The sequence below is a fragment of the Staurois parvus genome, unplaced genomic scaffold, assembly GCF_062004578.1.
Source record: "Staurois parvus isolate SC_StPar_1 unplaced genomic scaffold, SC_StPar_1.0 ptg000191l, whole genome shotgun sequence".
NCBI lineage: Eukaryota > Metazoa > Chordata > Amphibia > Anura > Ranidae > Staurois > Staurois parvus.
The window spans coordinates 7,177,615-7,190,003 of record NW_028317987.1 but is presented as its reverse complement, the minus strand read 5'-3'; the positions used below and the strand labels follow the sequence as shown (position 1 = coordinate 7,190,003).

Here is a 12,389-nt window from a genome sequence, read left to right as displayed (position 1 = left end):
ACAGAGCCCATCTGGCCTGACGGGGCATCAACCTCTTAGCCTCTGAGAGATACGTCAGGTTCTTGTGGTCAGTGAGAATGAGAACCAGAACCACAGAACCCTCGATCAGGTGCCTCCATTCCTTGAGAGCCTGAATAATGGCCAACAACTCCCTGTTTCCAATCTGGTAGTTGCATTCTGCGGAGGGAAGCTTCCTGGAGTAGAACCCACAGGGAAGTAGGGGTCCATTGGGTGACCGATGCTGAGACAAGAGGGCGCCTACTCCAGTCCCAGATGCATCAACCTCGAGGACAAAAGGCAACCCAGGATTGGGGTGAGACAGTATCGGAGCCAAAGCGAAGGCGGATTTCAGAGCTTCGAAAGCTAAAATGGCCTCGGGTGACCACTTGTGAGGATTACTGCCCTTGTTGGTCATATCTGAGAGAGGCTTGGCCAGCGTGGAGAATTTCCTGATAAATTTCCGATAATAGTTGGCGAATCCCAAAAAGTGCTGAATGGACCAAAGACCACTGGGACGAGGCCACTGCAGAACCGACGAAACCTTCTGAGGGTCCATGGAAAAACCCACAGCAGAAATGATTTAGCCCAAAAAGGCAACCTGGGATCTGTGAAATTCACACTTCTTGAGCTTACAGAAAAGCTCATTCTCACGTAACCATTGCAGCACCCGCTTAACATCCTGGATGTGAGACTCCATAGACGCAGAGTAAACCAGGATGTCATCCAAGTAAACCACCACGCATTGCTGCAACAAGTCACGAAAGACATCATTAATGAACTCCTGAAAGACTGCGGGCGCGTTACACAACCTGAAGGGCATAACCAGGGATTCATAGTGACCGGTTCTGGTGTTGAACGCGGTCTTCCACTCGTCACCCTCCTCGATCCGTACGAGGTTGTACACAGCCCTAAGTTCGAGTTTAGTAAAGACCGTTGCTCCCTTGAGGCGGTCAAACAACTCGGTAATCAATGGAATTGGGTAAGCATTCTTAATCATGATTCGATTGAGGCCCCTAAAATCAATGCAATGCTTCAACTCACCGCCCTTCTTTTTCATGAAGAAAAAGCCAGCTCCTGCTGGAAAAGTAGACTTGCGAATGTGCCCCCAGGAAAGCGCATCCGCAACGTACTCCTCCATGACCTGATTCTCCGCAACCAAAAGAGGATACACCCTGCCATGCGGAGGAGTGGCACCGGGTTGTAAGGTTATGGCACAATAGTATGGACGATGAAGAGGCAGAGCACCGGAGCGCACCTTGTCAAACACGTCCAGGTACTCCCCATATTCAGTGGGCAACACAGAGTCTGAGGAGGCACACAACACCTTAACAGGTCTGCGGATGCAACCGGCCCCACACTGTGGCGACCATGAGAGAATCTTGGCACCACCAATCAAAGGTCAGATTGTGCTTCTGAAGCCAGGGATAGCCCAAAACTACGGAGTAGTGCGGGGAAGAAATTACCTGGAAACAGGCCAACTACCTGTGAACAGCCCCAATAACTACTTCAACCGGCAGGGTCTCGTGGGTAACCTGCGACGGTTGCAGGGACCTGCCATCTATTGCCTCGAGGACCAATGGAGTAACTCGAGCTTGCAGAGGAATGGAGTACTGGGCAGCAAACAAACTGTCCATAAACAACCCGCCAGCCCCAGAGTCTACCAACGCCTGGGCCGTCACCAAGCCTTCCGCCCAAGAGAGGACAACGGTGATTAGCGGTTTATCCTTACGGGAAACTGGGGATGAGAAAACTCCACCGAAGATCTTCCCCCGACAGGATCTCAGGTGCGAGCGTTTCCCAGACGGACTGGACAGGACTGCCGAAAATGCCCACCGAGACCACAGTACAGGCAGCGACCCTCCCGACGCCGAGCGGCCCGCCCCTCTCGGAAAAGCGGGCAAACCCCAGCTGCATGGGCTCACCGCCAGACAAGCCATCCCCAGGAGGCGTGGGAGGAGAGGGAGGAACGGATGAAACAGAAAACGTAGGCGCCAATTGGATAGGAGGCCTCCGCAGATGCTCCTTACATGAAGGCCTCTCTCTGAGCCTGGTGTCAATCAGGATTAGCAAGGAAGTGCCTCTAGCTCCACAGGCAGTTCTTTGGCTGCAATCTTGTCCTTCAACGCATCTGAGAGACCATGAGAGAAAGCAGCCACCAGAGCCTCATTGTTCCAACCCACCTCTGCCACCAGGGTACGAAATTCTATGGCGTACTCGGCAACGGTTCATGAACCCTGATGCATGGACATGAGCAGCTTAGCAGCAGAGGCGGAGCGAGCAGGCACATCGAATACCGTACGGAAGGAGGCAACAAAACCAGTAGTGAGATTAGGAAGCCCACCTTTGACCTCTCCGTAGGAAAAGCATGGGGTATCAATTCAAAATATATGCCCACTTGGTTAAGGAAACCCCGACACTGACTCGGCTCACCCCCCAAGCGCTGTGGAAGGGGGGCTGAACCAGTCATGCCTCTGGGCACCGCAGGTGCGGCAGCAGATGCGGAGGTAGGTGCAACAACCAGAGCGACATCGGAAGCAACCACAGGAGTGAAAACCAGCCTAATAGCACCAGGAGCAAGGTGCGCTGTGCGTGCAAGCAGGGTTTGCAATGCCTGAGCAAACTGATCCAACAAGCGATCCTGCTGATCAAGTCTGGCAACCAACATAGGGAACAAGAGCGTACCTGCAACGTCAGGATTCATGGCATTCGTGTAGTGTCAGGGAGCGAGGAGCCAGACACATGAGGTGCAATTAAAGGTAGGTTTATTGTACAAAAACAAGACAGAGTCTATGCAAGTCCAACAGCAACAGTGGATGACTGGGTAGGACAGTAGCCAGGAAGAATGGTCGCCAGAGCCGGGGTCAGAAGCCAGGAAGGATGATCACCAGAGCCGGGGTCAGAAGCCAGGAAGGATGATCGCCAGAGCCGGGTTCAGAAGCCAGGAAGGATGATCGCCAAAACCGAGTTGGTATCCAGGAGAGCAATGAGAAACTAACAGGAGCTTGTTGCAATGCAACAGACAGGACACGAATGCAATGAGCAGCTGCAGACAGCAGGCTTAAATGTGATAAGCCGCCACCTCCTGGAGGAGGAGCCGCAGAGGCCTGAAAGCATAAAGGATACCACAATGCTTTGCAGATACCTAAGATGGATGACAGCACATAGAGCAGCACAAACCCTGAGGAAAGGTAGGACCTTGACAGTTTTAGGGTCACGTGACCACCGTGATTATCTGTCACACATGATCGGGAAAGGTCCTGATAACAAGAGGATATCCGGACCTTTCCGTGAGTACCGGACATGTGTGCTGGGAGCATGCAGGGCATGCACTCTCAACACATATGGTTTTCTTAATTGCACGCAAATGAGCGGCCGCTTGGCATCAAGGCCCAGATGCCAGGGGGCCACACATTTGCATGCAGCCGGCGCTAAGAGGTTAATAAAGCAATGGGCCCTGATGGATCATCCCAGAGTTCTCAGAGAACCTCGAGGTCTAGTTGTTGGACCAGTAACTGATCAATCTCTCCTAACAGGAGAAGTTCCCCATGACTGGCGGAGGGCGTATATTGTACTGATCCACAAGAAGGGCAGCAAGGTAGAAGCCGGCAATTACAGGCCAGTAAGTCTAACATGGGTGGTAGTCAAGTTAATGGAATCACTCCTGAAAGGAAGGATTATTGATCTAAAAACACATAACTTGCTGGATCCAAAGCAGCATGGCTTTGCTGAGGGCAGATCATGTCAGACTCATCTGATTGGAGTTTTTGACTACTATATTACCAATGTTTTGGACCAGGGTGGTGCTGTGGACATAGAATATCTTGATTTCAGCAAGGCATGTGATACAGTTCCACATAACGATCTAATACAAGAGTTGGACAAGCTAGGACTTAGCCCTTTGGTGGTTCAGTGGATGTGCAGTTGGCTAAAAGATACCAGAGTGTGGTTGTAAATGGGGTTCACTCGGAACAGAGACCAGTCACTAGTGGTGTACCCCAAGACTCTGTACTGGGTCCTGTTCTATGTAATCTATATGTAAGGGATAGAACTAAAGGGTTGTTGGGTAAGGGGATGTCTCTTTGCTGATGACACAAAGATGTGTAATAGGGAGGATATCCCTGGAGGTGTCTGTAACATGGAACAGGATCTGCCATTGCTGGAAGATTGGTCAAAAAAGTGGAAATTTCAATTCAATGTTTATAAATGTAAAATAATGCACCTAGGGAAAAATAATCCCTTGAGAGAGAACAACATTGGGGTACAGTGTTGGCCAGCACTGCAGAGGAAAAGGATTTGGGGGGTACTTATTTCAGATGATTTCAAAATGAGCAAACAATGTGGCCAGGCAGTGGGGAAAGCAAAACAATTTCTAGGATGCATCACTAGAGGGGTCCACAGAAGGAGGAAGGAGGTCCCGATTCCTCTATATATTTCATTATATCACTAGAGGGGTCACCAGCAGGAGGAAGGAGGTCCTGATTCCTCTATATAGATCTTTATATCACTAGAGGGGTCACCAGTGGGAAGAAGGAGGTCTCAATTCCTTTATATAGATATTTATATCACTAGAGGGGTCCACAGAAGGAGGTCCTGATTCCTCTATATAGATTATTATTATTATACTTTATTTATAAAGTGCCAATGGTTCGCTCAGCGCTGTACATTACAAAGGAGGACAGAACATGTGACAGAACAATACCAATACAATGCAAAACATGAGGGGATTGAGGGCCCTGCTCTTTCGAGCTTACAATCTAGGAGGGAGGGGATAGGGGCACAGGAGGAGATAGCTGTGGGGGATGGAGTGGTAGGAAGAGTGGAGGAGGTCGGCAAGTTAGCAGGGGGTGGGGTAGGCTTCCCTGAAGAGATGGGTTTTCAGGGTGCACCTAAAGGAGAGGAGAGTAGGTGATAATCTAATGGGTTGGGGCAGGGAGTTCCAGAGGATGGGTGACACCTTGGAGAAGTCCTGGAGGCGGGCATGGGAGGAGGAGACCAGGGAACTAGAGAGAAGGAGGTCTTGTGAGGAGCGGAGTGTGCGTGTTGGGCGGTACTTGGATATTAGGTCAGTGATGTAGTACGGGGCAGTATGATGGACGGCTTTGTACGTCAGTGTTAGGATTTTGAATTTGATCCATTGCGCATTCGGAAGCCAGTGGAGGGATTGGCAGAGGGGGGTGGAGGACACTGAGTGTAGGCCAGTGGAGGGATTGGCAGAGGGGGGTGGCGAAAATGGAGCGGTTGGAAAGGTGAATGAGTCTGGCAGCCGTATTCAGGATGGACTGAAGCGGGGATAGCCAGCGGCGAGGCAGGCCAGTGAGGAGGGAGTTGCAGTAGTCGAGTCGGGATATGATGAGGGAGTGGATGAGCTGTTTAGTGGTTTCTGGGGTTAGGAATGTGTAGATTTTGGCGATGTTGCGGAGGTGGAGTCTGCATGAGTTTGTTAAAGGTTGGACTTGGGGCTGGAAGGATAGTGTGGAGTCCAGAATGACACCAAGTACTCTGACCTGTGGGGCGGGTTTGATGGTGGCGTTGTTGGATGTGACGAAGAAGTCAATGAGGGGTGGGGTCCGGGCTGGGGAGAAGACAAGAAACTCGGTTTTGGAGAGGTTCAGTTTAAGGAAGTGGAGCGACATCCAGTCTGATATGTCGCTCAGTAGGTGTGTGATTCGGGCGGAGACCGAGGGGGTGAGGTGGGGGGTTGAGAGATAGATTTGTGTGTCGTCGGCATAGAGGTGGTAGTTGAAGCCGTGAGAGTGTATAAGTTGGCCAAGGGAGGAGGTGTAGATGGAGAAGAGAAGGGGCCGAGGACAGAGCCTTGAGGGACCCCAACAGAGAGGGGGAGTGAGGGGGAGGTGGTAGCATTATAGGTAACACTGAAAGAGCGTTGTGACATGTAGGATGAGAGCCAGGAGAGAGCAGAATCTCTGAGGCCGAGGGAGTGTAGTTTTTTGAGGAAGAGGGGGTGGTCGACTGTGTCGAAGGTCGCAGAGAGGTCAAGGAGTAGGAGCACTGAATAGTGGCCATTAGCTTTGGCGGTTAGCAGGTCGTTGGAGAGTTTGAATAAGGCGGTTTCGGTGGAGTGTAGGGGACGGAAGCCGGACTGTAGGGGATCGAGGAGGTTGTTGTCGTTGAGGTGAGAGCTTAGGCGGGTGTAGACTAGGCGCTCGAGGAGTTTAGATGTAAATGGGAGCAGGGAGATGGGTCTGAGGTTGTTCGGGTCATTGGGGTCCAGGGAGGGCTTTTTAAGTATGGGGGTGATGTGTGCATGTTTCAGAGGGGAGGGGAGGGGAAAGTGCCTGAGGAGAGGGAGAGATTAAAGATGTGGGTGAGGAAGCGTAGGATGGAGGGGGAGGGAGGTCGTAGGAGTTGTGAGAGGATAGGGTCGAGGGGGCAGGTGGTGAGGTGGGCATCAGAGAGGATCTTGGAGAATTCCTCGATGGTAGTAAGGTCAGAGGTGCTGATTGTTGGGGGGGCTTCAGTATGAGGAATGTAGGGTGGGGTGGAAGTGGGGGTCAGAGCAGTGGTGGGGCCATGGGAGAGGGGTGATGAGGGGGTAGCTGAGTGAGGGGGAACGGGGTTAGAGGGAGTTTGAGCAGCGACAAAGTCTCTGCAGGTTATGTCGAGGGAGAGGGGGGATGAGGGGGTAGCTGTGTGAGAGGGGACGGGTTGAGAGGGCGTGTGAGTTGCGGCGATGTCCTTGCAAATTGTGTCAATCTTGTTTTTGAAGTGATTGGCAATCTCAAGGGCAGTGAGTGAGATGCTGGGTGGAGGTGGGAGTGGCGAGAGTTGAAGGTGGAGAAGAGTCGGCGAGGATTGGAGGAGAGGGCCTTGATGAGGGTCAAGAAGTAGGCCTGTTTGGCAGCATGGAGGGAGGAGGTGTAGGTGTGGAAGGCAGATTTGTAGCGGGTGAAGGCTTGTTGGGATTTGGTTTTGCGCCATAGTCGCTCCAGGGCACGACTGTGTCGTTTGAGGGTTTTGGTGTGATCAGTCTGCCAGGGCTGGAGCGGTCGGGGTCTGATGTTGCGTGTGGTTGAAGGCGCTAGTGAGTCAAGGGCTGTTGACAGCGCGTTGTTGTAGGCAGTCATAGCCAAGTCGGGGCAGGACAGGGGGAGGATGCTGTTGTGGAGTTGATCAGCTGCAGAGTGGAGGGGGGCAGGGTTAAGGTTACGGCTGGTAGTAGTGTGACATTTGGAGGGGTAAACGTTGGAGGACGAAGAGATAGAGAAGGTAATCAGGTTGTGGTCAGAGAGAGGGAAGGGGGTGTTAGTGAGGTTGTGGGGAGCGCACTAGAGGGCTCACCGGCAGGAGGTCCCGATTCCCTTTTATAGATCTTTATATCACTAGAGGAGTCACCAGCAGGAGGAAGGACATTCCAATTCCTCTATATAGATCTTTATATAGCTAGAGGGGTCACCGGTGGGATGAAGGAGGTCCCGATTCCTCTATATAGATCTTTATATCAATAGAGGTGTCACCTGCGGGAGGAAGGAGGTCCTGTTTCCTCTATATAGATCTTTATATCACTAGAGGAGTCACCTGCAGGAGGAAGGAGGTCCCTATTCCTCTGTATAGATATTTTTATCGCTAGAGGGGTCACCGGTGGGAGGAGGGAGGAAGGAGGTCCCGATTCCCCTATATAGATCTTTATATCACTAGAGAGGTCACCGGCAGGAGGAAGGAGGTCCCGATTCCCCTATATAGATCTTTATATCACTAGAGGGGTCACCGGCAGCAGGAAGAAGGTCCCGACTCCTCCATATAGATCTTTATATCACTAGAGGGGTCACCAGCAGGAGGAAGGAGGTCCCGATTCCTCTATATAGATCTTTACATCACAAGGGGGGTCACCGGCAGGAGGAAGGAGATTATGATTCCCCTATAAAGATCTATATATCACAAGGGGGGTCACCGGCATGAGGAAGGAGATTATGATTCCCCTATATAGATCTTTATATCACTAGAGGGGTCACCGGCAGGAGGAAGGAGGTCCCTATTCCTCTGTATAGATATTTTTATCACTAGAGGGGTCACGGCGGGAGGAAGGAGGTCTCAATTCCCCTATATAAATCTTTATATCACTAGACGGGTCACCGGCAGGAGGAAGGAGGTCCTGATTCCTCTATAAAGATCTTTATATCACTAGAGGGGTCACCGGCAGGAGGAAGGAGGTCCTGATTCCTCTATAAAGATCTTTATATCACTAGAGGGGTCACTGGCAGGAGGAAGGAGGTCCTGATTCCTTCTATATAGATCTTTATATCACTAGAGGGGTCACCGGCAGGAGGAAGGAGGTCCCGATCCCTCTATATAGATCTTTATATCACTAGAGGTGTCACTGACATGAGGAAGGAGGTCCCGATTCCCATATAAAGATCTATATATCACTAAAGGTGTCACTGACATGAGGAAGGAGGTCCCGATTCCCCTATGCAGATCTATATATCACTAGAGGGGTCACCGGCAGGAGGAAGGAGGTCCCTATTCCTCTGTATAGATATTTTTATCACTAGAGGGGCCACCGGTGGGAGGAAGGAGGTCCTGATTCCCCTATATAGATCTTTATATCACTAGAGGGGTCACCGGCAGGAGGAAGGAGGTCCTGATTCCTTCTATATAGATCTTTATATCACTAGAGGGGTCCTTATTCCCCTATATACAGTAGATCTTTAGTTGGACCTCATTTAGAATACTGTGTCCAGTTTTGGAGACCTTATAAAAAGATATTGATAAGATAGAACGAGTCCAGAGACGGGGAACAAAAATGGTGAAAGGTCTGGGGGGGATAGAACATATCAGGAGAGACTTCAGGAACGTAACATGTCCAGTCTGGAGGAGAAAAGGGAAAGGGGAGACATGACTGAAACCTTTACACTAAGGGGGTGAATATGGTTCAAGAGGGCAGGATTTTCAACATGAAAACAAAATGAAGAACACGAGGAAATGGCCTCCAACTAACTGGAGGAAAGTTCACAACCAATCTCAGAAAGTAATATTTTACTGACAGAGTAGTTGATGCTTGGAGTAAACTTCCAGCAGAGGTAGTGAGCCAGTCAACAGCAAATAGTTTCAAAGACGCTTGGGACAAACATAGATCTATACTCAGACAAAAAAAAAACAACTACCTCCCCAAAAACATATAGGGAATATAGGTCAAATGCACTTTAATATCAACCTGAAATCCAACCAGCTCTCCTCTGCAAGTACCTTATTGGCTCCTTCTCCCATTCCCCATCAGAAATCCATGTCCCTGAGGAAGTTACGATTCATGATGTACCATGAAGGAAGGAAGTGTGGTGACATCATTTCTGGTCAGACGGTGGCTGCCATCTTGGTACACCTGTCCCTGTGTATGTTATTACCAATGCTTGTATGGGTCTGCTGGCCCAATTTTGAGTATTCTATACTCGGTTTTTATACATTTAATATGGACATATTAAAGGACACTATGAGATGTCCTTTGATTTTTTTTGAACATGGATTTCTGATGAGGAATTGGAGAAGGAGCCAGTAAAGTACTTACAGAGGAGAGCTGGTTGGATTTCGGGTTGATATTAAAGCACATTTGATGTATATTCCCTATAGGTCAAAATGGGGAGGGGAGCGTGCACGCTAGCTGGCGGAGGATTCTTCCAAGTCACGTGTGGAAAATATTATTATTATTATACAGGATTTATATAGCAGTTTGCTCAGTGCTTTACAATATAATGAGAGACAATACAGCAACAATACAAGAGGGAAAGGAGGGCCCTGCTCCTTGGAGCTTACAATCTAGGAGGGAGGGGCTAGTGGTACAAAAGGTAGTAACTGTGGGGGGTGGATTGGTTGGAAGAGTAGAAGATTTCATTATTAGCTGAGGGCAGGATAGGCTTCCCTGAAGAGATAGGTTTTCATAGATCGTCTAAAAGTGAGCAGAGTAGGCGATAGTCTGATAAATTGGGGTAAAGAGTTCCAGAGGATGGGGGAAGCTCTGGATAAGTCCTGGAGACGAGCATGGGAGGAGGAGACAAGGGAGCTAGAGAGTAGGAGGTCTTGCGAGGAGTGGAGAGTATGGTTTTGGTGATATTTGGAGACAAGATTGGTGATGTAATTTGGGGCAGAGTTATAAATGGCTTTATACTGTACGTTATTGTTAATGTTTTGAATTGTATCCATTGGGCAATGGGAAGCCAGTGGAGGGATTGGCAGATACGGAACGGTTAGTAAGGTGGATGAGCAGCATTCATGATAGGCTGAAGAGGGGATAGCCTGCGATGAGGTAGGTCATTGAGGAGGGAGTTACAATAGTCAAGGCGAGATATAACAAGGGAGTGAATAAGTTGCTTAGTGGTTTCCGAGGTTAGGAACGGCCGTATCTTGTTGTGGAGATGAAGTCTACATGATTAGGACAGTGATTGGATTTGGGGCTGAAAGGAAAGATGGGAGTTTATGATTACATCTAGCACCCTGGCATGGGGGGAGGGACTAAAGGTTGTATTATTGGTCTTGATGGAGAAGTCAGGGGAGGGGGCACGGACTGGGGGAATACTAAGAGCTCAGTTTTGGAAAGATTGAATTTGAGGAAGTGGAGTGACATCCATGCAGATATATGTCACTTAGTAGGATAGTAATGCAAGAGGAGACTGAAGGGGTGAGGTGAGGAGGAGACTGAAGGGGTGAGGTGAGGAGGAGACTGAAGGGGTGAGGTGAGGAGTAGAAAGATAGATTTGTGTGCGATCAGCATAGAGATGGTACTTAAACCCATGGGAGTTTATCAAGTGACCAAGGGAGAAGAGAAGGGGTCCAAGGACAGAACCTTGAAGGACCACTACAGAAAGAGGGAATGAAGAGGAGAAGGTAGCGTTATAGGTAACGCTGAAGGAGCACTGCAATAGGTAGGAGGAGAACCAGGAGAGAGTGGAGTCTCTGAGGCCAAGAGAGTGGAGTTTTCTGAAGAGGAGGGGATGGTCAACCATATCAAAAGCCGCAGAGAAGTCAAGTAGTAAGAGTATGGAGTAGTGGTCATTGGTTGGGATGAGTATGGAGTAGTGGCCATTGGTTGGGATGAGTACGGAGTAGTGGCCATTGGTTGGGATTAGTATGGAGTAGTGGCCATTGGTTTTAGCAGTTAGTAAATCATTAGTGAGTTTTAGTAGGGCAGTTTCAGTGGAGTGTAGTGAGCGAAAGCCAGACTGTAAAGGGTAAAGAAGGTTGTTTTCGGTGAGGTGGGAGCTCAGGCCATTGTAGACTAAGAGGAGTTTAGAAGTAAATGGCAGCAGGGAGATTGGTCTGAAGTAGTTCAGGTTGGTGGGGTCCAGGGAGGGCTTTTTAAGTATGGGAGTGATGTGTGCATGCTTTAGAGGGGAAGGCACCAGTAGAGAGGGAAAGATTGATGATGTGAGTGAGGGAGCATAGGATGGAGGAGGAGGGTGACCGTAGTTGTTGTGAGGAGACAGGATCCAGGGGGCAGGTAGTGAGACGGGCTTCTGAGAAAACCTTAGTGACCTCTTCGGTAGTAGCGAGGTCAGAAGAGGAAAGTGTTGAGGGAGGTTTAGTATAAGGTATGCTAAGTGGGATGGATGTCTGTGCAGTGGAGATGTCCCTACGAATTGTATCAATCTTGTTTTTTAAATGATTTACAATCTCGTGAGCAGTGAGTAAGGTACTGGGTGGAGGTGGAGGTACTGGGTTGAGGTGGAGAAAGTAGAGAGTTAAAAGTAGGGAAGAGACGACAAGGACTGGATGACAAGATATTAATAAGAATGACAAAGTCGTCTTGTTTGGCAGCATGGAGGGAGGAATTGTATGTGAAGAAAGCAGATTTATATCGGGTGAATGCTTGTTGAGATTTGGTTGTACGCCACAATCGCTCCAGCGCACGACTATGTCGTTTAAGATTTCTGGTGGTGCTGATATGAAGATTTTTCTGCATTACAGATCTTGATTTGTACTGCATTTACAGACATTTATTCACAGACTGTCACTCTGTTGAGGGCTCAGCCGGGTGTGTGTTTAATGGAATTTTATTATCTTTATATTTTGTGTGCTTTGTTATATATATTATTATTTATGCCTTGATATATATTACTCAGACTATCTATTTGCACATTTGTTGAAGTTGCACTCACTGATTTGTTCACATTTGGTGTTGCCTAGCAGGACATACATTCTCTCTGGATCTTTTCCTTCCCTTGTGTTTGGTGATTCTCTAGGTATGCACTTCTATCACCTTAGTTAGGGGCTCTGTCAGGTGTTTACTTTATGGTTAGCTTTAGTGAGTAGCGCAGCACTATTTATCTCTCCATTTATTTTGTAGTGTTGTGGGAACGCAGTTTGGTGTTTGCAGACACTCTTAGTTCATCATATTAGGTTTGGCAGCACAAGAGGATTTTTTATTTATTTAACCCCTTCAT

General features: G+C 49.0%; 1 protein-coding gene across 1 annotated transcript in view; it reads right to left on the bottom strand.

The window, feature by feature from the left end:
* The window catches only part of LOC149461946 (uncharacterized), a 61,822-nt gene that overhangs the window by 32,679 nt on the left and 16,754 nt on the right, over positions 1 to 12,389 (bottom strand). The window lies entirely within an intron of this gene.